At 41.5% G+C, this 24,554-nt stretch overlaps 1 long non-coding RNA gene across 1 annotated transcript in view; it reads left to right on the forward strand.

Moving 5' to 3' along the window:
* LOC123384489 overlaps positions 1-24,554 on the forward strand; it is a 162,234-nt gene that overhangs the window by 93,304 nt on the left and 44,376 nt on the right. The window contains exon 2 of the long non-coding RNA XR_006595640.1: positions 5,960-6,188. This is a non-coding gene — a long non-coding RNA (uncharacterized LOC123384489). The remainder of the gene's footprint in view (positions 1-5,959; positions 6,189-24,554) is intronic.

Below are 24,554 nucleotides of genomic sequence, written 5' to 3' on the forward strand. Positions count from 1 at the left end.
AGTTGTGATGTGTAGATGTGGCTGGAAAGGGAGAACACCAAAAACTTCATGGCATGGGGGATGGGTCATTTCCCCAACAGAGAGGATCTAGCACCATGGTGAGAGCCCCAGCTGATGGCAAACACCTGTGTCTGTCACTACCACCAATTCATTTTTCCTGATCCGTTTGTCCTTTATTTACAGTGAGAGAGCTGTTCCGACCTGAGTCCTGCACACCGACTCAGCTCTGAGGGAGATGACTGGGAATATTTAAAAATAGTTTTTTAATTTTAACGTTTATTCACTTCTTGAGAGACAGAGACAGAGCGTGAGCAGGGCAGAGGCAGAGAGAGAGGGAGACACAGAATCCGAAGCAGGCTCCAGGCTCTGAGCTGTCCGCACAGATTCCGACGCGGGGCTCGAACTCATGAACCGTGAGCTGAAGTCGGACGCTTAACCGACTGAGCCACGCAGGTGCCCTTGACTGGGAATATTTAGAGGAAACTAAATGTTTACAGGATGGAGACTTTGTCCCATATACTTGAGGACGAAATAATCAGATGATGGGACAAATTTCTCATGGTCTTTCTATGTACTTATACAAGTACCTCTGGTGACTGTGGTATCTTTTCTTCTTTTCTCTGTTTTCCTTTTCTACCTGTCCTTCATGTGGCACTAAGTTTGTTAGTCTGAAGGACTAGCCATCGACGATAGTGATTTCTATGGTCCCAGTCACACTGCCTCAATCTCTCCCTTCACTTTATAAACCCTGTGAGGCCTGTTCCTACATCTGCTCCCAAAACTTCTTCTGTATGTGATCTAGGCTCTTCATCTGTCCTTTACCTTCTTATAGGCCATCATCAGGCTTTCTTTTCTTTGAAGCTTTCTCTCACCACTGTAGGTGATGGCAGACATTAATTGTACTGTAGGTGATGGTTGTTTAGGGTTGCTGTCTCCCCTCAGGTGTTGCTAAAGCAAAGGCGTGTTATATATAGTGGTTAATTTGGCCCCAGGAGTCAGGCAGACCTGGTCTGTGTCCTGGTTCTGTCCCCTTGTTGAATGTGTAACCCCGGATATGGTAATTTACCCCTCTAAGCCTCAGTTTCTCATGGAAGACTAGAACCCACTAGTCTTCATTAGGTAGTCATGAAAATTAAACAAGATTCAAAGCCATAAAAAACTCATCATGATGTCCGTGAATAGCAAGCAGTCAAGAAGTGTGAGCTACTATCTCATTGCTGTTATTATGATTTTGTTAGATGCATCATGTCCCTGACATCATCATAGGGCCCTTGAGAGCTTTCTTGATTCCACCAGAGCACCTAGACCTGCACCTACAGGTGATGGTCTTCAGGGGAGGTTGGGGATGGCCCCAGCCTCATCTCTTCCTAGATTGACTCCTAGCTTCCTAGAACAAGATGTTTGACAGCACAGAGGCCCTGCTGAGGTTCTTGGCAGGTAAGAGATAGCATGTTCTTTAGGAAGCAAATAACGTGATTCTCCAGTGACTTGCAGTTTCCTGTGTGTGTGTGTGTGTGTGTGTGTGTGTGTGTGTGTGTGGTGGGGGGGGGGAGTTGGGAGGAGATGAGTGTGGCAGGAGAGATGAGGGCTTGCAGAGGTGGGAAGAACATCTGGAAGTCAGTTTTCCCTTTGTCTATCCTAGAATTTGCTGTTTTCAGAAGCCACGTGGTTTAGGGGACAGAGAGTGACATTGGAGTCAGGAGGCCAGAGTTTGGGGTCCTAGTTCTGTCATGTGCCAGTCACACAAGACTAGGAAATTCATAGTCTTTGGGGGCCTCAGTCTCCACATCTGTAAATCTGGGCTGTAGGGTATTCAGCTAGTCCCTGTGTAAGTGCTCTGTTAAAAAGGACACAAATATTAGCTGTCATCATTAGACACGTCCTGTATTAATAGCTTAGACTTCACTAGTGTAGCGTGAATTGTTTTTCTTTGCCCTTTGTCCTGTTCTTCCCATCTCTTTGCTTACCCTCTCTTCTCCCTCTTCTGTTGCTGGGGTAGATCTTTAGTCTGCAAGGAAACAAAGAGGGAAGTACAGCTTCAGATTTCTGGCCAGGACCTCTGCACTGCTCTCACCTGAAATCATTTCCCTCACACCTTCAGATTGGCTCAGTGCTGAAGCCGGGGTGTTCCAAATACTTGCTCAGAGTTCCTTCTCCTTTCACGTACATTCCTGTCCACCCCTCTGGACCATATATTTGTTTGGGGCAAAGATTATGGTCTATATCGCTTTGTACAAGACAGGCATGCAGTAGGCATTCAGTAATTGTTTACTTAGTGGCACTGCTTGCTAGGGGATGGATGAGAAGAATGGCCCTGTAGCCACAGATCAGTAGTCCCTGGAGGGCAAGCTCTAGTGGTGGCCCAAAGGGATACAGGCTCAGGTTCCTGACTTCTCTTTTGCATCAGAGTGTAGGTCTGAGAGGTAGTGTCCAGGATGGGGAGGTAGGCAAAGTCTGAAGAAGACTTGACAGCCAAAATCTTGTTTTTATATTTGGAAATACCAATAGTAGAAACTGTCCTCTTACTATCTAATAATCAGTGAATACATAAGTTAATAAAGACTAACCAGAAAAAAAAGATTTAATTAAAAAATACAGATTTTTTTCCAACAGAAGCAGCTATAGATACAGAGATATGAAAAATAAGAGAAGTACGTGGAGCTAGATATTATGCTAAGCGAAATAAGTCAATCAGAGAAAGACAAATATCATATGATTTCACTCATATATGGAATTTAAGAAACAAAACAGATGAGCATATGGGAAGGGGAGGGGAAGAGAGAGGGAAACAAACCACAAGGGACTTTTAACGATAGAGAACAAACTGAAGGTTGATGGAGGGAGGTGGGTGAGAGATGGGTTAGATGGGTGATAGGTGTTAAAGGGGGCACTTGTGATGAGCACTGGGTGTTATATGTAAGTGATGAATCACTGAATTCTACTCCTGAAACCAATATTGCATTGTATGTCAACTAACTAGAATTTAAGTTAGAAAAGAAGAGAAATAAATTGTGGGTAACTTTAACCTAGTAAATTTGGAAACCCTATATGAAACAAGAATATTTAGAGAACACTATTAAATGCCTATATTGCTAAAAGAAGACATAGAAAACTCTAATAAACAAATAAGCACCAAAAATTGAAATAATAATCAAAGATCTCCTCTCTAAAGAGGGACCTGCCTCAGATAGTTTTACAGTTCAGTTCTAGCAACCTCAAAAGAGAAAAGAGAAAAACAGCATAAGCTGTTCCCTCATTTTTGAGCTGAACATAATCTTTATCCCCAAATTGGATAAAGACATAGAAGAAAAGGAAATTCCTGACCTCTTTTGCTTATGATCACTGATATAAAAATCCTAAATAAAATAAAATGATATGGTATCTTACCAATTGTTTGTAGTTAGGGGCGCCTGGGTGGCGCAGTCGGTTAAGCGTCCGACTTCAGCCAGGTCACGATCTTGCGGTCCGTGAGTTCGAGCCCCGCGTCGGGCTCTGGGCTGATGGCTCAGAGCCTGGAGCCTGTTTCCGATTCTGTGTCTCCCTCTCTCTCTGCCCCTCCCTCGTTCATGCTCTGTCTCTCTCTGTCCCAAAAATAAATAAACGTTGAAAAAATATTAATATGTCGTCATTTGAGGAGTTTACTCAGAAATAGAAGGAATATAATTTATAGACTAAAGGAGGAAAAAAATCACATAATCTCAGTAGATTCAGAAAAGCTTTTAATAAAGCTCAATACCTATTTGAAATGAAAACTTAAAGCACAAATTATACTTAGTGGGCCAAGATGCAGTCCATTTAAGATCAGGAATGAGACAAGAAATCTCCATTATCACTCAGTAGCATTAACACACAACTGTGCTTGGTAGCCAAGACTACAAATAAAGAGAAAGAAACAAAAGGTGTGAATTAGAGGGGAAGAAATAAAACTGCAATTATTTGCAGAAAATGTGATTGTCTAGAAAGCAAAAACAATGGATTTAACTATGAGAATTAAGCAAGGTTGCCAGATTTAAGATCAGCTTATGAATATCAATAGAATTTCTCAACACCAGCAAAAACAGATTGGAAAACGTAATTAAAAAAAATACTATTCATGGCAGCATCCAAAACTATGAAACATTTGGAGATTTACAAAAAAATGGACATTTCTTTATAGAAGAAATATTAAAAATTTTTAAAAGCTATAAAAGGAAGCCTGAATAAATGGCCACATTACTTTCTATGAATGTAAGTGGGATGACAATATAAAATTATGTTTATTATTCCCAGATTAATTTATAAAGTCAAAGCACTCCCAAAAATATTCTAGTAAGATTATTTTTAAGAGTTTGATAGATGTATTTAAAAGTTGTATGGGGGGCATGTAGGTAGCTCATTTGGTTAAACATCCCACTCTTGATTTGGCTTGGGTCATGATCTCGTGATTGTGAGATTGAGCCCTGCATCTGGCTTCATTCTAATTTTATTTTATTTTTTAAGATTTACATTCAAATTAGTTAGCATATAGTGCAACAGTGATTTCAGGAGTAGATTCCTTAATGCCTCTTACCCATTTAGCCCATCCCCCCTCCCACACCCCCTCCGGTAACCCTCTGTTTGTTCTCCATATTTAAGAGTCTCTTATGTTTTGTCCCCCTCCCTGTTTTTATATTATTTTTGTTTCCCTTCCCTTATTTCATTTGTTTTGTCTCTTAAAAGCCTCGTATGAGTGAAGTCATATGATATTTGTCTTTCTTTGACTAATTTCACTTAGCATAATACCGGTTCCAGCCACATAGTTGCAAATGGCAAGATTTCCTTCTTTTTGATTGCTGAGTAATACTCCATTGTACGTATATACCACATTTTCTTTATCCATTCATCCATCGATGGACATTTGGGCTCTTTCCATACTTTGGCTATTGTTGATAGTGCTGCTGTAAACATGGGGGTGCATGTGTCCCTTCGAAACAGCACACCTGTATCCCGTGGATAAATGCCTAGTAGTGCAATTGCTGGGTCGTAGGGTAGTTCTAGTTTTAGTTTTTTGAGGAACCTCCATACTGTTTTCCAGAGTGGTTGCACCAGCTTGCATTCCCACCAGCAATGCAAAAGAGATCCTCTTCCTCATCGGGCTTCATTCTAACAGCATATAGCCTGCTGGGATTCTCTCTCTCTCTCTTTCTCTCTCTCTCTCTCTCCTCTCTCTGCCTCGACCCCTGCTCATGTGTGCTCTTTTCTCTATCTCAAAATAAATAAATAAACATTAAAAAAATAAAAAGTCGTATGGAAAAATAAAGGTTCATGAATAATTCACAAGCTTGAAAAAGGAGAATGAAGGGAAGGGACTTATCTTATCAGATATGAACACATTACTAGCCTTATTGTGGCAAAAGAGCAGACAAATCAAGCAATGTGACAGAGTAGAGAACTCAGTGGCAGACAATGTGTATGAAAGAATTTAAGAAATGATAAAAATGACCTTCTAGGGGCAGTCGGGTGGCTTGGTTGGTTGAGTGTCCAACTCTTGATTTCGGCCCAGGTCATGATCCCAGGGTTATGGGATCAAGCCCGGCATCAGACTCCAAGCTGAGCATGGAGCCTGCTTAAGATTCTCATTCTCTCTGTCTCTCTCTGTCTCTCTCTGTCTCCGTCTCTCTCCTTTTCCCTCTGCCCCTCTCCCCTGCTCACACACACACACACTCTCTGTCTCAAATTAAAAAAAAAAAAGACCTTCTCATAAAATTGGATCCTATGGAAGATTTTATTCCCCAAGATATTTGCCACATTTGCTGCCCTCCCAATGAGATTTTTGCAATGTGACTTTGACACTTTTCCCATTGAGAGGTGGGGTGTAGGTTCCTGCCGCTTGATTCTAGGCAGGTTTTGACTGCCATGGAAGTAATGCTAAGTGATTTCTGAAGCTAGGCTATATATAAAGTCATTGTCTTTATTTATTTATTTTTTTCTTGGAACTCAGCCACCAGAATTGAGGAAGCCCAAACAACCTGTGACAAGCAAGGTGCAAGTGGAAAGGAGATGGGCTCCCAGCCCTCAGCCTTAGCCGAGCTCCCAGCTGACAGCAGGGACTTGCCAGCTCTAAGGGAGCCACACTGAATATACTCTCTGCAGCTGCGGGCAGGCCATCCCAGCTGACACACCATGGCACAAAGATAAACCACCCTTGCTGATCCCTACCTACAGTGCAGGTATGTGAGTAAAATAGAGGTTTGTTTGCATTTAAAGCCATTGCATTTTGGAGTGTCTTGTTATTTAGTGTTTTTGAAACAGCCGTCTGGCTCATACCATATACTGATCCTGAGTCTACATGTTAAAGGTGACACAGTGCAGTTTGTAGAACATCATGTAGGAGAATATCTTTGTAACATAGGAGTAGGGAAGGATTTATCAAGTGAAACCTCAATTACACAAATCATAATAGAAAAACTGATGAATTTGATTAAATAGAAATTAAGTAATTCTGCCCTGTTAGGAATTAGTTAGCAGTTATCCAGTGAGGATAAAGTTAACCGACAGATGACAGTTGGAGAGATGTTTGTAAAGTATCAAACTCTAAGGGACTGATGTTTGGAATTTACAAAGAGCTGTTGCAAATCAACGAGAAAAAGATAGGAATCTGTATGAAAAAGTAGGCAAAAGGATAGACATGAGCAGTTTACAAGGAAACTATGACTAAGAAACATGAAGAAAATGTTCAAAGTCCCTAGTGATTAGAGAAAGAAAAATAAGAATGACATGGTATTATGTTATACCCACCAGACTAGCAGAACTTGAAAAGCTGAGTGTATTAATACCCCAGGGCTGCTGGAACAAAGTGCCAAAAACCAGGTAGCTTAAATACCAGGAGTATATTGTCTTGTATTCTTGGAAGCTACAAATTCAAAATCAACGTGTTGGTAGAATTGGCTCCTTTTGAGAGTACGAGGAAGAATCTGTTCCATCTCTTTCTCCTAGCTCCTGGGGGGTTTGCTGGCAATCTTTGGCATTCCTTGGTTTATGGGTACATTGCTCTGATCTCTGACTTCCTCTTCACACGATGTTCTCCTCTTTGTCTTCACACTGTCTTCCCTCTGTGTGTGTCTGCCTCTGTGTCCAAATTTTCCCTTTTTGTAAGGACACCAGTCATACTGGATTAAGGCCCATCCTAATGATCATATCTTAATTGCATCTACAAAGATCCTATTTCCAAATATGGCTACATTCTGAGCTACAAGAGGTTAGGACTTCAGTGTATCATTTTGGGGGAGGGCACATTTCAATCCATAATGCTGAATATGGCTCAGAGGTTAGGACTTAAAAGTATCATTTTGGAGGGACACATTTCCATCCATGATACTATTTGTCAGTGTCGGTAGGGACGTGAGCCTCAGAAACTACCAGGCCTGGCTGGTACAAGAGGAGACTGGTGTAGCTTCTTTAGAGCGGCCCCTGGCAGTACTTACACTCACACCATGCGACTCACTTGCCTGCTCCTGGGCATACATGCCTGAGAGTTTCCCACGCATATTTGTAAGGAGTGTGTGTGAGGATGTTCATTACAGAACTGTTCGTGGGCAAGGTCAGATAGGAAGCATTCTAGTTGTCCATTGGGGGGCTGGATATGTAAAATATAGTGGGTACAGATTATGCACCCGTATGCAGCATTTAGGAGAAATGGACAGATATGTACTTGACAATATGGATAGATCTTAAAAACATCATGCTGTGTGAAAAAGGAAGAGATGGGATGATCTTTAAACCAGGAGAACATACCATTTCTCTATATTAAAATACATGCATACAAGGGGCATGTGGGTGACTCAGTTGGATCAGTGTCTGCCTTCAGCTCAGGAGATCATCTCATGGTTGGTGAGTTTGAGCCATGTGTCGGGCTCTGTGCTGCCAGTGAGAAGCCTGCTTAGGATTTTCTCTCCCTCTCTCTCTGTCCCTCCTTTACTTCTATGCTCTCTCTCAAAATAAATGAATAAACACACACACACACACACACACACACACACACACACACACACACGACAACAAAGAATACCTGCAGATAAGCCCAATAAAAAGGTTATCTATTGCAGGGAGGGAAATTGGTCTGGGAAATGGAGATGAAAGGGAATTACAAAAAAATGAGGAGGAGGGGTTGTGTAAGGACCCAAAGCAATACAGTTTTGGGAACTGAGGAATCTGATCAACCCAACCTTCAGTCCCGAGACACACAAACACCTCCCCACTAAATACTCCACCTGCACTAACTCAATGCCTGCCTTGGGAGATGTTTCCTCATGTCACTGCTCTTACTCTCTTTGAAAATACTGTCCTCCTGTAGGGAGTCTTAAAATCTTAGGGTGGGAAGAGATCTTCCCTTCAATAGCGCCTCCTTGCCCCGTGTGGCTTGCTGAAGGGGGTAAAGAGAAGCAAGTTGCACTGCCTGACATTGGGCCAGTTCATCTAGATGCTCAAAATGCAATTAGATAACCACACAAGATGCCGTGTAATGAAGTGTTAAACTGCATGGGGCAAGCGTGTGACCAGCAAAGGCAGAGGTGCTGGGGAAGAACAGGATGTCTGTTCAAGATAAAAATAGATACATGGAATTTTATTGACTTGAGAAGAATTTGTGTGGAGTCGCTACAGCAGGACTTCCCTGGCCTCTGAGCCTGCTGCCTGCGGCCAGGAGCTGTGGATTTTCAAGTGTGCTGCCAGGAGGGTCCCAGGTCACTCTGAGCCACCTGTGGTGAAGGAGGCCAGCGGGAGGGAGGTGCTCTGGATTTAGCTCCCCGATTCAACCAAATTAGTTTCACACACAAGGCTCTAGAGTAGATTGTGCCTTGCAGACAAACTTCTGTGTTAGAGAGTTTGAAAACCAGAGGCCTACAAGATGAAATCCCAGTGCCTTCGTGGGTAGGTTAGGCCCTCCCTTCCTGATTGGGATCTCCTTGACCTCATGGGCTTTCTCTGATCCCAGAAACTGCAATTTTCTGAATACCTCCTTGCTCTCTTATGCTTCTGTCCGCCAAGTGAATTCCTTGCGTCTTTCAAGGTATAGCTCAAGCATTCCTTTCTCTTGGGACCCTCTCCTCATCTATCACCTTGCCCTAACTGGATCAGATCCCTTCCTCCTTTATTAAGGCATTTGGTACATGCTATGCTGGGATTGCCTTGCCATTGGGTTATGAGCCTCCCAAAGGTCAAGGGTGTGCTTCTCCATCTTTGTGGCTTCAGCATCCAGAATGGCCCCTTGCACATAATAAGTGATCAGTGAACATTTGCTGAGGGAATGTGTGATTGTTATACGTGTGTCTCTTTTAGCATTCATGTATTTGCTCCCGTAAAAAAATATGGTATTTAAAACAAGGCTGTCTCTCTCTTGCTCTAGCCTGGGGATCAGCAAACTATGTACATAGACCAACATCCAGCCTGTGGTCTGTTTCAGCCCATAAACTACAAATGAGTTTTACATTTTGAAAGACTTAAAAATCCTAAGAAGTTTATGTAATAGAGAATGTATGTGGCCTGCAAAGTGTAAACTATTTACTATCTGACCCTTTACAGAGAAAAATTGCTCTAGCAAAAGACACTATGAAAAAGTCATGGGATTCTCTCGGCTGTGAGGAGCCTATTAACTGGTTAACAGTTACTAGTTGGCACTTAGTTAACACAATAGCCCTTTTTAGGTGCCAGGTACATATGTTAACTCATATAATTCTCCTCCAAATCCTGTGAGGTAGGTACTATTATTAGCCCCATTTTACCGATGAGGAAACTGAGGCACAGAAAGTGCCTTACTTGGCCACGATCCCACAGTGGCTTTTCTTCAGATGGATCCGAGAACTGGTAGAGTATGGTGGTTAAGAACAACAGGTCCTTGGGCCATCTTGCCTGGTTTGACTCCTGGCTCCATGACTTAAATGGGTGTCTATGTGTAAGGTGCTCAGCTAACTGCCTGGGATAGCATGGGAACTACATAGATATTCTGTATTATTATCATTGCGATGCCACAAAAGTCACATTGACAAATACCTTCACGTCAATGTAATGAAATAGAGAATACTATCCACTAGAATTGGAGAAAAGCAGTCTGACCCAGAGAAGAACTGTGCTTTCCAGGGTGCTGTGCCTGTTGGGGCAGTCATAGGTAGTAAGTGTGATGCACATATAAAGGTGGTGTGACAACGGAGTACTACGTGGCAATGAGAAAGAATGAAATATGGCCTTTTGTAGCAATGTGGATGGAACTGGAGAGTGTTATGCTAAGTGAAATAAGCCGTACAGAGAAAGACAGATACCATATGTTTTCACTCTTATGTGGATCCTGAGAAACTTAACAGAAACCCATGGGGGAGGGGAAGGGAAAAAAAAGAAAAAAATAGGTTAGAGTGGGAGAGAGAGCCAAAGCATAAGAGACCCTTAAAAACTGAGAACAAACTGAGAGTTGATGGTGAGTGGGAGGGAGGGGAGGGTGGGTGATGGGTATTGAGGAGGGTACCTTTTGGGATGAGCACTGGGTTTGTATGGAAACCAATTTGACAATAAATTTCATATATTGAAAAAAAAATAAACATTGGGGTGCATGTGCCCCTTTGAAACAAACAAACAAAAAATAAATAAATAACTAAAACCCCCAAAAACAAAAAAAAATAAAGGTGGTGTGATTGAATGGGGGGTTCAGTATGGTAAGTAGCATCTGTGCGTGTGCATATGTATGAGGGGGAGAGAGGAGTGTGTACGTGTTTTCAGTCTTTAACATAACTAAGACTTTGGAGACAGAAGGAGATATCTAAGGAGGGTTGATTGGGAAGATTTCTGGGTGAAACACCTGCACCAAAGATGATATTGTTTTTCAAAGCTTTTGGAATCATCTTTGAATGTATCTTTATGTTGAGATCTTTATGGCCGCTTCACTCATGATCCTGTTGGGTATAAAGTGCCCTTTAGCCCAGGGCGCTGGCAGTGATGTCTGAAAACCATTCTAGATACAGACTGCTTGAGAGCAAACAATAAGAGTTACCTCTAAGAGTTACCTCTAGAAATGCTGCTAGACGTCAAAGGTGCTGGGAATAGTTTTAAACCTCCAAGAGGAGTCATCAGCATGAAATGGTAGAACCAGCTCGCACCATCTTGCAAGAGTCGATTGTGCAGATACTCCCTGCTCTGCCCATTAGCAACATCACACTGGTAGCTAGAAACTGGCCACCATGGAGGCATTCATATCACAGAAATTAAATGCTGCAAGTCAGAGATTTTCTTTCTTCACTTCAAGCTGGTTGTTAAATATCTACCAGCATACCACAGTAGGCATCAGGTTTAACTCTCTTCTCAGTTCCAAAATTTATTTCATTACCTAAGAACATAAGGACCATGGGTAACAAGGGCAGAAACCTGAGGGAAAGGAGGCATTTCATTGGTGACATTTTATTTTTAATAGATAGGCTGAAAAGTGGTTCTTGATTTTGAGTAGCTTTTTAAAAATTTATTTCAACACACAAAGAGAAAAAGAGAGAGAGAGAGAGTGTGCAAGCAGAGGAGGGGAAGAGAGAGAGAGGGAGAGAGAGTTCCAAGCAGTCTCTGCACTGTTAGCACAGAGTCCAACATGGGGCTCACTCCCACGAACTGTGAGATCAAGATCTCAGCTGAAATCAAGAGTTGGATGCTTAACCAATTGAGTCACCCAGTCGCCACTTTAGTGGCTTTTTGAAAGTTTCAATGCAAATTTATCTAATATTGACATCAAACGTTCTAGTACAATACAGTGGATATAAAATGAGTGGGTTTTATGTCTAAATGGGGTGTCTATGGGCATGGAGAGAGAATGTGTGGCATGAAAGACTTTTGGGCAAGAGGGAGCTGGTGTGTGGTGGGATAGTTATATAAAAAAGGAATATATTTTGGTCGATTATTTTTCTGTTTCATTCAGGTTTGTTTATTCTTTTTAGCAGGGCGGGGGGATCTTTTTTGTTGTGCATTGACCGATTGTCTTTCCACTAGGATATTACAGGAGAGAAATGAATTTTTTAAAGTACATTTAATGCAAGTCACACCCTGGGAGTATGAAAGATTACGGAGTTGTTGTCCATGCAAGGTTGAGTATTATGTCAAGACTTTGGTTTTTCAACAATAGCTCATTTTCAATAACGAGATTATCCTGCAAAATTGAAATAACTTTGGAAAGGAGTCTGAGTTTCACAGTTACGTTGTAGAAGTTTACTATTATCAGTGGTTAGCTCTGATTAACACAAGAATGTGATTCAGATGACCTTGAAGGGGTATGTAAGTGCCTTTGTTGTGTGACTTACTGTTTGTGGAAGAACCAACTCTTGTGGAAACCCTAGACTTTGCAGCCATTGGAATATAATTATGTGTGTTTTGTTTGTTTTTACAGAACAGATGCAAGACAAAGAACATGGTATGAGATATTGGAATGTAATTTCAAAACATATGTTTCCAAAATTATGGAAACGTTCTGGATGATAAATAAATCCTTTCAGCCTCAGAGGGTACAGGCTTGTAAGGCTGAGGGTGAGCTGGGTGTTGGATGGGGAAGAACGTGGTTTAAGTAACAGGCTGAATAGTAAGCACATCAAAGCCATTAAAGCATAAACCCCCAGATTTAAAAATGTGAGAGGCAAAAGATTATGTACTGTGGTCTGGCGGCTTTATAGAGCCCGTTTCAAATGAGGGATAGAACAAAAGAATGTGTGATTGAAGCTCTTGAAGAGATTTATTTCAGGAGAGAGGCAAACATTTTGCTCTGATACCAATTAACCAGGAAGAAGCACCACGTCATAAATGCCAATATTAAAAATGTAAATCCCGCACCCGAGGGTGTATTGAAGACAGGTCACAATGCTTTGAAGATGGAATGCATAAAGAGATAACAGAAAGCTTTCCAAATGCCTAGCCTACCTGCTTAGTTCCGTGTCCTGCTTGCTGGTGAGATTTTCAATGGGAAGTAGGCTCTTTGGGGTAGTTTGGCCACTTAACCTGTTATAATGTGAGATTTTGATCCCACCCAAAAGAATTTATTATGAGAACTCCAGAAGACCCCCCCCCCTTTTTAAATCACATTGTTGCATCTGTAATAGCCTGGGGGTGCTCTAGAGTTTTTCTATATCATTTGGATAGCATAGTTCACATAATGGACATGTAAAGGTATTCCCAAAATGCAGAGTGAAAACTGTCGGGTACTGTGTATGGCACTCTTATACCTTCTAAAGTATATCCACATCTAGTAACTTGGTTGTTTCTCACCATCATTCTGTACAAGACGAGAGGCATATGCAATCTTAGTCTTTAGAGTTTGGGATGAATATAGGATGATTCAGCCCAGCTCTTTCATACTGGAAAAGAGGGCCAGGGAGGTTGAGAGAGATTTATATCCATTGGCCTACTAGGGAAACTGAGCAAGGAGAGATCTGAGCTTCTCAGCCACCAATAGCATTGTGTGTTGAATCTTTGGTTTCTCTCATTGATAATAAAGCACCCCAGTCTTCCGAGAAAGGAAATACACTAAAAAGTCAAATAAAAAGTGTTGTCTGGCATAGAGATGTCTGTTGCTACAAAAATATTCAACTCATCGTTGCTGAACTAAGATAATAAATCTCTTTACCTTTTGTATTTTGGTGCATTGAAACATTATCTTTTATGATCATAGGTGTTGCTTCATTATTTAAAGCATACTTGTTATTGCAGGAAAGACAAGCTGGCATTTGATTTATAATGGAACGATTGTGCTTTGAGTTAAATGAAAGTTCAAAGGAAAATGAATTCTAAATAAGAATAATTGAAGAGATTCAAGGTTCATTTGAGTTTATATTCATCAAGGCAATTGTCTCCAGAAATCCTCTTATTTAAAGCAACAGGACAGATCGTAACTTACAAACTTCGCCTTTATGACATCACTTTATTCTATATATCATAATCAGAAATGTTAAGCCTCAGCAGTAATTTATACAAAACGTATTGTTACAGAGTTATAAATGTCATTAAGTGGTAGACTTATGCCTCAGTGTCATGCAAGTTGAACCCTGGATTTAAAAAAATTACCCATAATGCAAGTGTTCTATAAAAATATTCCTAGTCCTTTCTCCTCCAGAGCGGTTTCATATTAAAAGTTCAGTTTCATTTTACACCTGTACTCTGCTCTGGGAAGTGCAACCTTTATTTCTCCTTCATGTTTTTAAAGTCACCTTCTTAATTCTGGTAGAACATAACTCAAACAACTGAAAATGTTAGGAATGGATTTACAGTCCCTCTGGCTACTCTCTATCTGGGATGGAAAGGAAAGTGAAGCTGGAGATAACTTTTCCTGCCATCAAGGGACACCTAGAGAGAAGAGGCGATGAATTGTAATGTGCCAACTAGTTTTGATTATTCAGGGACTTGTGATAGAATTTGTGGATTATTCAGGTCTCTGGTTTCCTATTTGGGCTCATTTCACTGTGCAGTGGCACCTCTGGTGGTCAGGGAAAACCGTCCACTTATGGTGGGTACCCAAAGAAATAGTGGCAGAGGAATAGCCCCTTTATGAGCCCCTATTCTGTGTCAGACAGAATTTTCACAAAAATATTGTTTCATTAAATCTTCACAATAGCCCTATAAGGAAGTACTACTATCCCATTTTATAGATGATAAAGGCTGAGTGTGATTCATTCATTTCTCAAATCTTTATTGAGTGTTTTCTATACTCTAGTCCCTGGAAAAGATGGTGAATGAAGGTGATGTGGTCACTGTCTTCTCTGGATTTAGAATGCGGTAGGGAAAAGAGAAATTAGACAAATCGTCCTACATAGAAGTGATAAAATTACAGACAGTGATATGTGTTATGAATAAAAATTATAAGGGATTCTGAGACTCATAAATAGGGATCTGATCTAACTCGTGGTCAGAGAGGGTGTCCCTGAGGATGTAACCTTTGAGCTGACAGCTAAAGGATGGAGTGGAAGTTGTCAAAGGTTGCACAGCTAGCCAGCTGCAGAGCTGGGATTCAAACTCAGGTTTGCATGACGCCAGATCCTATTCAGGTCCCACTACTACATGCAGTTGGAACTATGCACTGAAATCTTCTCCCTGACTCCAGCCGCCAGCCCCACTCCCCCAGCTTCTGCCTCCATGGACTCCATGTCTGTGGGAGTTGGAGATGGTGGATTGGAGGCTGCAGGGGCCCCTATGGCTTCTTAGCAAGTGATGCTAGCAACATGAAGCAGCCCTCTCTGCATTCTTTCTATTCCCTTGAAGGTTCTGTCTAGATTGGATGTGGGCACTGACTGTAGGGACCACCCTCTGCCATTACTCCTGATGGGGAAGAGGCCAATTTTGAACATCTGGGAAGGGCTTGATTAATGACCAGCCTAAACCAGAAACACTGCCTGGGGCCTCCCAAACTTCTCAGAGCCTGCCTCTTAGTCTGACTCCCTTTTCTCAACCCTGCCTCCCCTGATCTAAAGCCGTCTTGGGGATTGGCTACCTGCCTGAAAAACTCCCTGACCTGCTTAGGAGCTGCAGCAGGGAGTCCTGTTAGCAGCTGTGGGAGGGTGGTTGGAGCCTGACCAGAACATTCCTCGATCATGTTTCCACCCACTTCATGTCTGCAGAGTGAGCTACCCTGTTGGACACGGTGGCTGCCCCAGAGCCACACCTTCCAGCCGGGCATAGGGGTGGGAGCAGCTGAGGATGAAGGCAAGAAGTCTGGGAAATGGAGCATTTTCCTGGGTCCTCCACTGATTCCCCCCCACCCCCACCAGATTATAGCAGGGGCAATGATTTGTCAAAGAAATTGAGGCATTGAATGACCTTTCAAAGGCATGCTTCCAATAAACAAACAAACAAACAAACAAACAAACCACAAAATCCTATGACAAAACTCTTTTTCCTTAAGCCTAAATTTCCACGGAGGGTGGTTTTTTTCTTTTGGGTTAAGCAGCATTGCCTTCTCACTTCAGTGCTTTTGTGAAAATGCACAGTCTGGGCAGAAGGTGAGATTTTAGTCCTGGCTGCCTTAATGTGAATGAGCTTATCATTTCCCTTTTCCATACCTGGTGAAAGGGCAGCTAGGGGGCAGTGGGTATCTTGGGGAACAGGTTGCTAAAGTAAGGGGACGTAAGGGACAGCCACTTTCACTGGTCCCAGCTCTCCAGTCTCCCTTTTGCAAAAAGCAACAATATATTATGATCACTAGGGGGCAGAAGTAGGCCAGCAATTGGTCTCTGTACTTGTTACCAATTCTGAAAACCAAAGTTGGCAAATATGCATTATTACTGCCCTCTTTTTCTTAGGAATCTGAGTCTCTCTGAGATGATATGAATGTGTGGGTTTGGCCACTGTAGTGCAATGGAACAACTGAAAAAAAAAAAAAGCCCTGTATAGGTAAGGCAGATAACCCAACAGATTCTATCAATGAGCCTTGATACTGTTTTCCTATTGTTTTTATTATGAAAATATACTGAAAGTTTCTCAGAGCTAAAATTCAAATGAGAACATTTGAAGCTAAGCTGGTTTTTCAAATGCATATTGGTGCCTTCAATTTCACAAAAGGATGAAAACTTACATACAGATACATTTTTCTGATTATAGAGAACAAAGTCTCTTGAGAATCGGTGAAAAAAAATCCCCCTCGCAGTCAAACATATATCGTACTGTTACGGATGGCTCTGTTCTTACCGAATAAATCTTGCTTAGCAACTTACCTCCAGAGTAAATAATAAATCACCACCGAAAGCTCCAGGCATTTAGCTCTGTCTGGGCAGTAAAACTTTGCGATAGTCTTGACAGCATTTTGTAAAATCATAATTGCTTAGGGAAAGTGATTCTGGATGTCTTAAAATGTTCGGAATTAAAGAGTAGCTGTTCCTTTGAGGAAAATTATCCTAATGCTGTGTGTGTGTTATCCTTTATACGAATCCTAGGTTATAATCTATAGACCCTCTTCATTTCTATTAAGAATATGCAAAAATTTGACCAGGAACATGCCCACATGCATCATTCTCTGGTTTTATAGGAAACTCTGTGATAATTAGGGCAAAGATGCTTAGTTATCTGGACACAGTACATTATGTGCAGGTCCATGTAATATATATATATATATATATAATATACATATATAATATATATGTATATAATATATATATATATATAATGTGGGTATATATATAATATGTGGGTAATATAAAAATTATAAAATTAAAAAAATTTTTTTAAAACGTTTATTTATTTTTGAGACAGAGACAGACAGAGCATGAACAGGGGCGGGGCAGAGAGAGAGGGAGACACAGAATCGGAAACAGGCTCCAGGCTCTGAGCCATCAGCCCAGAGCCCGATGCGGGGCTCGAACTCACAGACCGCGAGATCGTGACCTGAGCTGAAGTCGGACGCTTAACCGACTGAGCCACCCAGGCGCCCCCAAAATTATAAAATTTTATAAAAATTTATAAAAATATACAATAGGCAGGTAATAAATAAACATAACATGTATTTTATGTGTATACATTGCTGACATATATATCCTGAATTGTGTCCCTCTAAAATATATATATTGAGATCCTAACCCTAGTTCTTCAGAATGTGACTGTATGTGGAGTTAGGGTCTTTGAAGACATAAATGAGATCATATGGGTAGGCCCTAATCGGTTAAGACTGGTGCCCTTATAAGAAGAAGAAATGTGCACACAGATACACACAGAGGCAAGGTCATATAAAGACACAGGGAGGAGATGGCCATCTATGAGCCAAGGGGAGAGTTCTTGGAAGAAACTAATCCTGCTGGCACCTTGCCTTAGACTTCCAGCGTCCAGAACTGTGAGCAAATAAATCTCTGTTTTTTAAGCCACCCAGTCTTTGGCAGTTTGTTATGGCGGTCCTAACAAACTAATATTTTATACATGCAGGCATACCTCATTTTATTGTACTTTGCTTTATTGCACTTTGCAGATACTCTATTTTTTGGTTTTACCAATTGAAGGTTTGTGGCAACCCTGTGTTGAGCAAGTCTATTGGTGCCATTTTCCCAACAGTGTGTATCTGTGTCACATTTTGGAAATGCTCACAATATTTCAAATTTCTTCATTATTGTTATATTTGATATGGTGATCTGTGATGTGAAGTATTGTAATTATTTTGGGGTGTTGTAGGCTGCATCCATATAAGATAGCAATCTTAATCAACAAGTGTGTGTGTTCTGATGCTTCACCAACCATCCATTTCCCCCCTCCCCCACCATCTCCTGTTCTCTCAGACATGACAGTATTCAAATTAGGACAGTTAATAACTCTACAGTGGCCTCTAAGTGTTCAACCGAAAGGAGGAGTCACATGTCTCTCACTTTACATCAAAAACTAGAGATGATTAAGCTTAGAGGGAAGGGCATGTCAAAAGCAGAAATAGGCCAGAAGCTAGGCCGCTTATGCCAGTTAGCCAAGTTGTGAATACAAAAGAAAAGTTCTTGAAGGAAATTAAAAGTGCTATTCCAGTGAACACATGAGTGATGAGAAATTGAAACAGCCTTATTGCTGATATAGAAGAAGTTTTAGTGGTCTGGATAGAAGACCAAACCAGCCATAGCAGTTCCTTAAGCCAAAGCCTAATCCAGAGCAAGACCCTAACTCTTCAATTCTATGAAGGCTCAGAGAGGTGCAGAAGCTGCAGAAGAAAAGTTTGAAGCTCGAAGAGTTGGTTCATGAGGTTTAAGGAAAGATGCCATCTGCATAACATACAAGTTCAAGGTCAAACAGCAGGTGCTGATGTAGAAGCTAGCAGCAAGTTATCCAGAAGAACTAGCTAAGATCATTAATAAAGGTGACTGTACTAAACAACAGACTTTCGATGTAGATGAAACAGCCTTTTATCAGAAGAAGATGCCATCTAGAACTTTTGTAGCTAGAGAGGAGAAGTCAATGCCTGACTTCAAAGCTTCAAAGAACAGGCTGACTATATTGTTAAGGGCTAATGCAGCTCGTGACTTTAAGTTGAAGCCAATGCTCATTTATCATTCTGAAAATCCTAGAGACCTTAAGAACGATGCTAAGTTTACTCTGCCTGTTCTCTACAAGTAGAACAGCACAGCCCAGATCAAAGCACATCTCTTTACAATGTGTTTTAGTAAATATCTTAAGCCTACAGTTGAGATCTACTGCCTAGAAGAAAAGATCCCTTTCAAAATGTTACTGCTCAGTAGCAATGCACCTGCTCACTTGAGAGCTCTGATGGAGATGTCCAATAAGATTAGTGTTGTTTTCATACCTGCTAACACAACACCCATTCTGCAGCCCATGGAGCACGGAATAATTTTGACTTCCAAGTCTTATTACTGAAGAAATACATTTCATAAGGCCATAGCTGCCATAGATAGTGATTCCTCTGACGGACCTGGGCCAAGTAAATTGAAAACTTTCTGGGAAGGATTTACCATTCTAGATGCCATAAGAACATTCATGATCCATGGGGAGAGGTCAAAATATCAACATGAATAAGAGTTGGGAAGAAGTAGATGCCAACACTTGTGGATGACTTCAAGACATCAGTGGAAGCAGTTCTGCAGATGTGGTGTGGACAGCCAAGAGAATTCGACTCAGAGGTGCAGCCTGAAGATGAGACTGCATTGCTGCGATATCATGACCCAACTGTAATGGATGAAGAATTGCTTTTTATGAGTGAGCAAAAAAAGTGGTGAAGATGCTGTGAAGACGGTGGAAATGCTAATGAAGGACTTAGGACACTACATAACCTACATCGATAAAGCAGCAGCAGGGTTTGAGAGGATGGACTCCAGTTTTGAAAGAAGTTCTGTTGCAGATAAAATGCTATCAAAGGGCATCCCATGCTATAGAGAAATTGTGGAAGAAGAGTCCACAGATGTAGCAGACTTCATTGTTGTCTTATTTTAAGAAATTGCCACAGCCACCTGAACCTTCAGCAACCACCGCCCTGATCAATGAGCAGCCATCAACACTGAGGCAAGACCCTCCACCAGCAAAAAGATTATGAGTTGTTGAAAGTTCAGATGATGGTTAGCATTTTTACTAATACAGTATTTTTAAATTAAGGTTACATACATTGATTTTCAGATATATTGTTATTACACACTTAATAGATTTTAGTGTAGTGTAAACATAACTTTTATATGCACTGGGAAACCAAAAAACTCATTTGGCTTGCTTTCTTGTGATATTCACCTTAATGGGGTGGTCTGGAACCAAACCCGAAATATCTCCAAGGTATGCCTGTATATTATTTATAGATATATATTATGTATTATATATATGATTGTTTTCAAACGTCGGTGTATTAAAATTATATCTCTGCATATTTAAAAGAGAGCCCATGATTTGGATTTAACAATTTTAATATCAGTAACTTTGAAGTGGAATTGTTTAAGATGAAATAACATCTTTACAGAAACTCATGCGATTGAGCTGTTGACCGCTCTGTAAGTTGCAGATGAATGCTGCCAATCGTATTTGTGCCTGGATTCAATATAACTACTTGGCAGTTTCAATTTCTCATTCTTGGTAAGTAGGAAAGTACATTTCGATATTGTTCTTTCCAGCTTTCCCCCGAGATGTCATAGGACATCTCAAGTCTTGCAGAGTAAGTGAAGTCTCTTTCTTTGTCTGATTTTATCCAGCAAAGCAATAATGCATTGCTCCCAGGTTCACCTCTGGAATGGATTATGGACAAGAGCCATCACTACTGCCTCCTCACCTCTGGCAATACTCTGAGAAGTGCCAAGAATGTTACATCAAAAACCCAGAGGGGGAAAAATAAAGAGGATCAAAAAAGCAAAAACAAAACCAAAAAGAAACCCAGAGGGAAGAATTGAAGCTAAGTGGTTCAAAACATTTGGAATGTAGAATTGAGCTAGTTTTTCAAAATGGAGAACATGGTTGAGAATTTTTTTTTTAATTTAGATCATTTTTTAAAGTTCATTTATTCATTTTGAGAGAGAGAGAGAGAGAGAGAGAGAGAGAGAGAATGAATGAATTAGCAGGGAAGAGAGGGGGACAGAGGATCTGAAGCAGGCTCTGGGCTGACAGCAGAGAGCTCAATGTGGGGCTCGAACTCACGAACCATGAGATCACGACCTGAGCCGAACTCAGACGCTTAACTGACTGAGCCACCCAGGAGCCCCATGGTTGAGAATTTTTAATCTCAATTTGTTTATTCGTCTCTGTCACAGGTTTCCTGAAAGCTCATTGGAGGAGAATTTGGATCAGTGATCAGGAAGCTTCGATCTAGCCTATCCCAGGCACCTGTCTCTGCTTCCTTTTGGCACTAACATTCTCCACAGTAACTAAGGTTTTGAGGCCAGTGGGCAACTGCTGGACGTAAATTAGCTCTTGGAAAAACTGGCATGTTCAACTCTCCTGTCCTGGCATAGTGGCCTGGTGTCTTCATTCCAAGTCTGAGTTTGCATGCATAAGATCCTCTCACTTCATCTGTAGGTACCATAGGCTGGTTCTCTGGTGTTATTTTCTTCTCCATCTCTCCCTCCAGCAAAAATGCTTCTCTAGAGAGCATTGGATACAAGCCATTTACAACTTGGTGCAAACGTAATAGTTTACATTACTCAATGGCAAGGGCATTTAAAATCCCATTCCTTATCTCAACTGTAGGACTTTCTTCTTCTGAGAGTAGTTTCAAACATCTAGGAGCAAGAGGGAGGCATTTTTTGAGGGGCAAGAGCTTCTTCTTATGCATCTATCAGGAAGTTACTTCCCTTCCTGGTGGAGAAGGCCAGGTGTGAATAAAAGAGCCATGTTAAATAGGTGCTATATGCTCATAATGAACAAAAACATTTGTGATTAGGATTAGGAGTCTGGGTCTGGTTGACTTCTTTCATCTTCATCCTCTTACAAGGGGGGTGAGTACAAATTTGGATGTGTATTTGCTCACTCTGGGCAACTCAGTGTTATACACCAGTTATTTGAGCCATGAAGCAGCCCGTCCCATGGGCAGCAGGACAGGACAGGGCATGACCTGCTTTGTTGCCTCTGTCTGATGCAATTTAGGCAACAGAGCATGGTACACATGAGATCAATAAAATATGTTTTGGGATGGATAAATGAATGAATCAATGAATGAATGAGTCCTAGAATCTTATGGGGAAACTTCAGTTTGGGTCTTTCACTTTCTTTTCCTGCTGTCTATTCTAGTTAGGAGTGAGTATAGTGCCTTAGCACCATGTGCTAATGTGCTGCTATGCTACCTGCCATACTATGTAGTATGTTATGCTATGTAGTGCATGCTACATATACACATATATGCTACACGTTATATCTATTATAAGATATATACCCAAAGTTCAAACATTTAAAAGGTTGAGAAAAGCCTAAGTACAAATAGAAATTCTAATATATCTTCCTATACCCCAGTGGATGTAAATGCATACCTTGTGGGGGAGGGGATTGAGCCCTACTTTGGAGACCATTTGCTTTATGTCTGACATTGATTAGAATCCATGCTACATCCACTAGATGAAGTAAAAACAGAATTCAATTAAATAAATATTCACTGAGGGTCTGTCTTCTTAGTGGATGGATAGTCTGCTGAATGCTAAAGGGTTGATGACTCTATGCTTTGGATTATTCCAGGCAGGATTGATTTCAACTAGTTACTCTCATTTTCTCACAAATAACACTCATACTGGCTGGTTGCATGCCCAAATTTTTAGTACAGAAAGTATTCTGACAAATGCTGTGGGGAAAGAAAAGAGATAGAAAACGTCTCTTGTTCCTCAGGTCTTATTTTGGGTTATGTTGTGTTGTTAGGAGTGGCCACAGCAAAAAACAAACAAATGAACAAACTAACACAAAAAAACTGAAGGCCACCGAGGAGAAGCATACAGGAGCTTCAGAGATCTTGGTAATGTCTGTTTCTGAACCCAAAAGGAGGGTGCGTAGGTTTCCTTTTATTATTCTTATTTAATGCATACATATACACCATAGGTACACTTCTGAAAAATGAGTTATTTTATAAAAGCAAAAGGAAATAAAAGAAGGCATTAAAAATCACAGGGCCCTTGGGGCGCCTGGGTGGCTCAGTCGGTTGAGCGTCCAACTTCGGCTCAGGTCATGATCTTGGGGTCTGTGAGTTTGAGCCCTGCGTCAGGCTCTGCGCTGACAGCTCAGAGCCTGGAGCCTGACTAAGATGCTGTGTCTCCCTCTCTCTCTGCCCCTCCCCTGCTCGTGCTCTGTCTCTCTCTCTGTCGAAAATAAACAAACGTTAAAAAAAATCACAGGGCCCTCTGAGATTGAGGGCAAAAAGAATGAGGCAGGCAGTATACAGACCAGTAGGGCTGTAGTAGGGCTGTAGCAATCTGGAAAAGCTTTACTAATGAGGTCATTGACTTCTGGACCTTGAAGAACAGTGGAAAGTGGGCAGGTGGAGAAGAGCCACAGAGATATTCTAGGTGAGGTGAACCATGAGAGCTAAGCATGGCGGTGGGGCTGAGCCTGGAAGGTATGAATCTTAGCCCTGGAGATGGATAGGAGGGTAGCTGATGGGCGTTCATGTTGACTTCTAATGGTGCCCCGTGGAGGGATGAAGGTGAAACTAGTGATAGCATGTTTTGAAACCCAGACAGAAGAGTTTCAAAATTGGGTTGGTAGGCACTGAAGAGCCATTGACCAAAGCAAATTAACTTTTGGGAAGGTCATTTTGAAGCTGTAGAGAAATGATAGCTGTTGATGTTCTCTACTGATACCCCCTGATTCCATGCATTTCCCTGTAATGCAGCAACGGTCTCTTTCCTGGTCTCTCTCCCTCTCATGTAACCCTTGCTGGTTTATTTCCTACATTTTTGACTGAGAGATTTTTTTTAATGCCATCTGACCATATCCCTTCCCAGGTCATACATTTTTTAATGGTCCCCACTGTCATTTCCATAAAGTTCATATGCCACAGTTAGACATACCTGGGCCCCTGTGCCTTTCTCCTTGTCCTCCGCTCTACCTTTGCCTCACACTTCCCGCTCAAGCTGAACTGAAGCACTTGGGCTTCCCTGAACCCTCTACCCACTCACAGTAGTACCTGGGCCATCAGACCCTTCCCACCTCCAACTTCCTCTTACCCTGGCTTACTTTTACTCATTCTACAAGACTTGGCTCAGCTATCAGTGTTCTCTCTGATTTCCCTGCTCAAAGTGTGGTCTGTGCACCAACAGCATCCCAGCATCTCCTGGGACCTTGTTAGAAATGCAAAATCTTAGGCCTTACCCCTGATCTACTGAGTCAGAAATCTGCATTGAACAGGAACTCCAGATTTGTGTGCACAGTGAAGTTCGAGATACACTACTTTGGGCAGTCTGGTCTGCCCCCTGCACCACCCAAGGAACAGCCAGGCCTCCATGTACTCCTGGAAGCCTTCTTAATGAGGCATTATTATCTGCTGTTTACTTCTTTTTTCCTTACTAGGTTTTGAACTCTCTGAGAGCCAAGACCACATCTTATTTACCTGTGATGACACAGTGACTACTCTAGTGCCAGCACATAGTAGGTGCTCAGTAAATGCTTGTTCCATGAGTGAACAATCAGTAATGGCTTCATGTTGTGAATAAATGGTGACCTGTTACTCATGCACC

Source organism: Felis catus, chromosome A3 (assembly GCF_018350175.1).
Source record: "Felis catus isolate Fca126 chromosome A3, F.catus_Fca126_mat1.0, whole genome shotgun sequence".
NCBI classification, from domain to species: Eukaryota; Metazoa; Chordata; class Mammalia; order Carnivora; family Felidae; genus Felis; species Felis catus.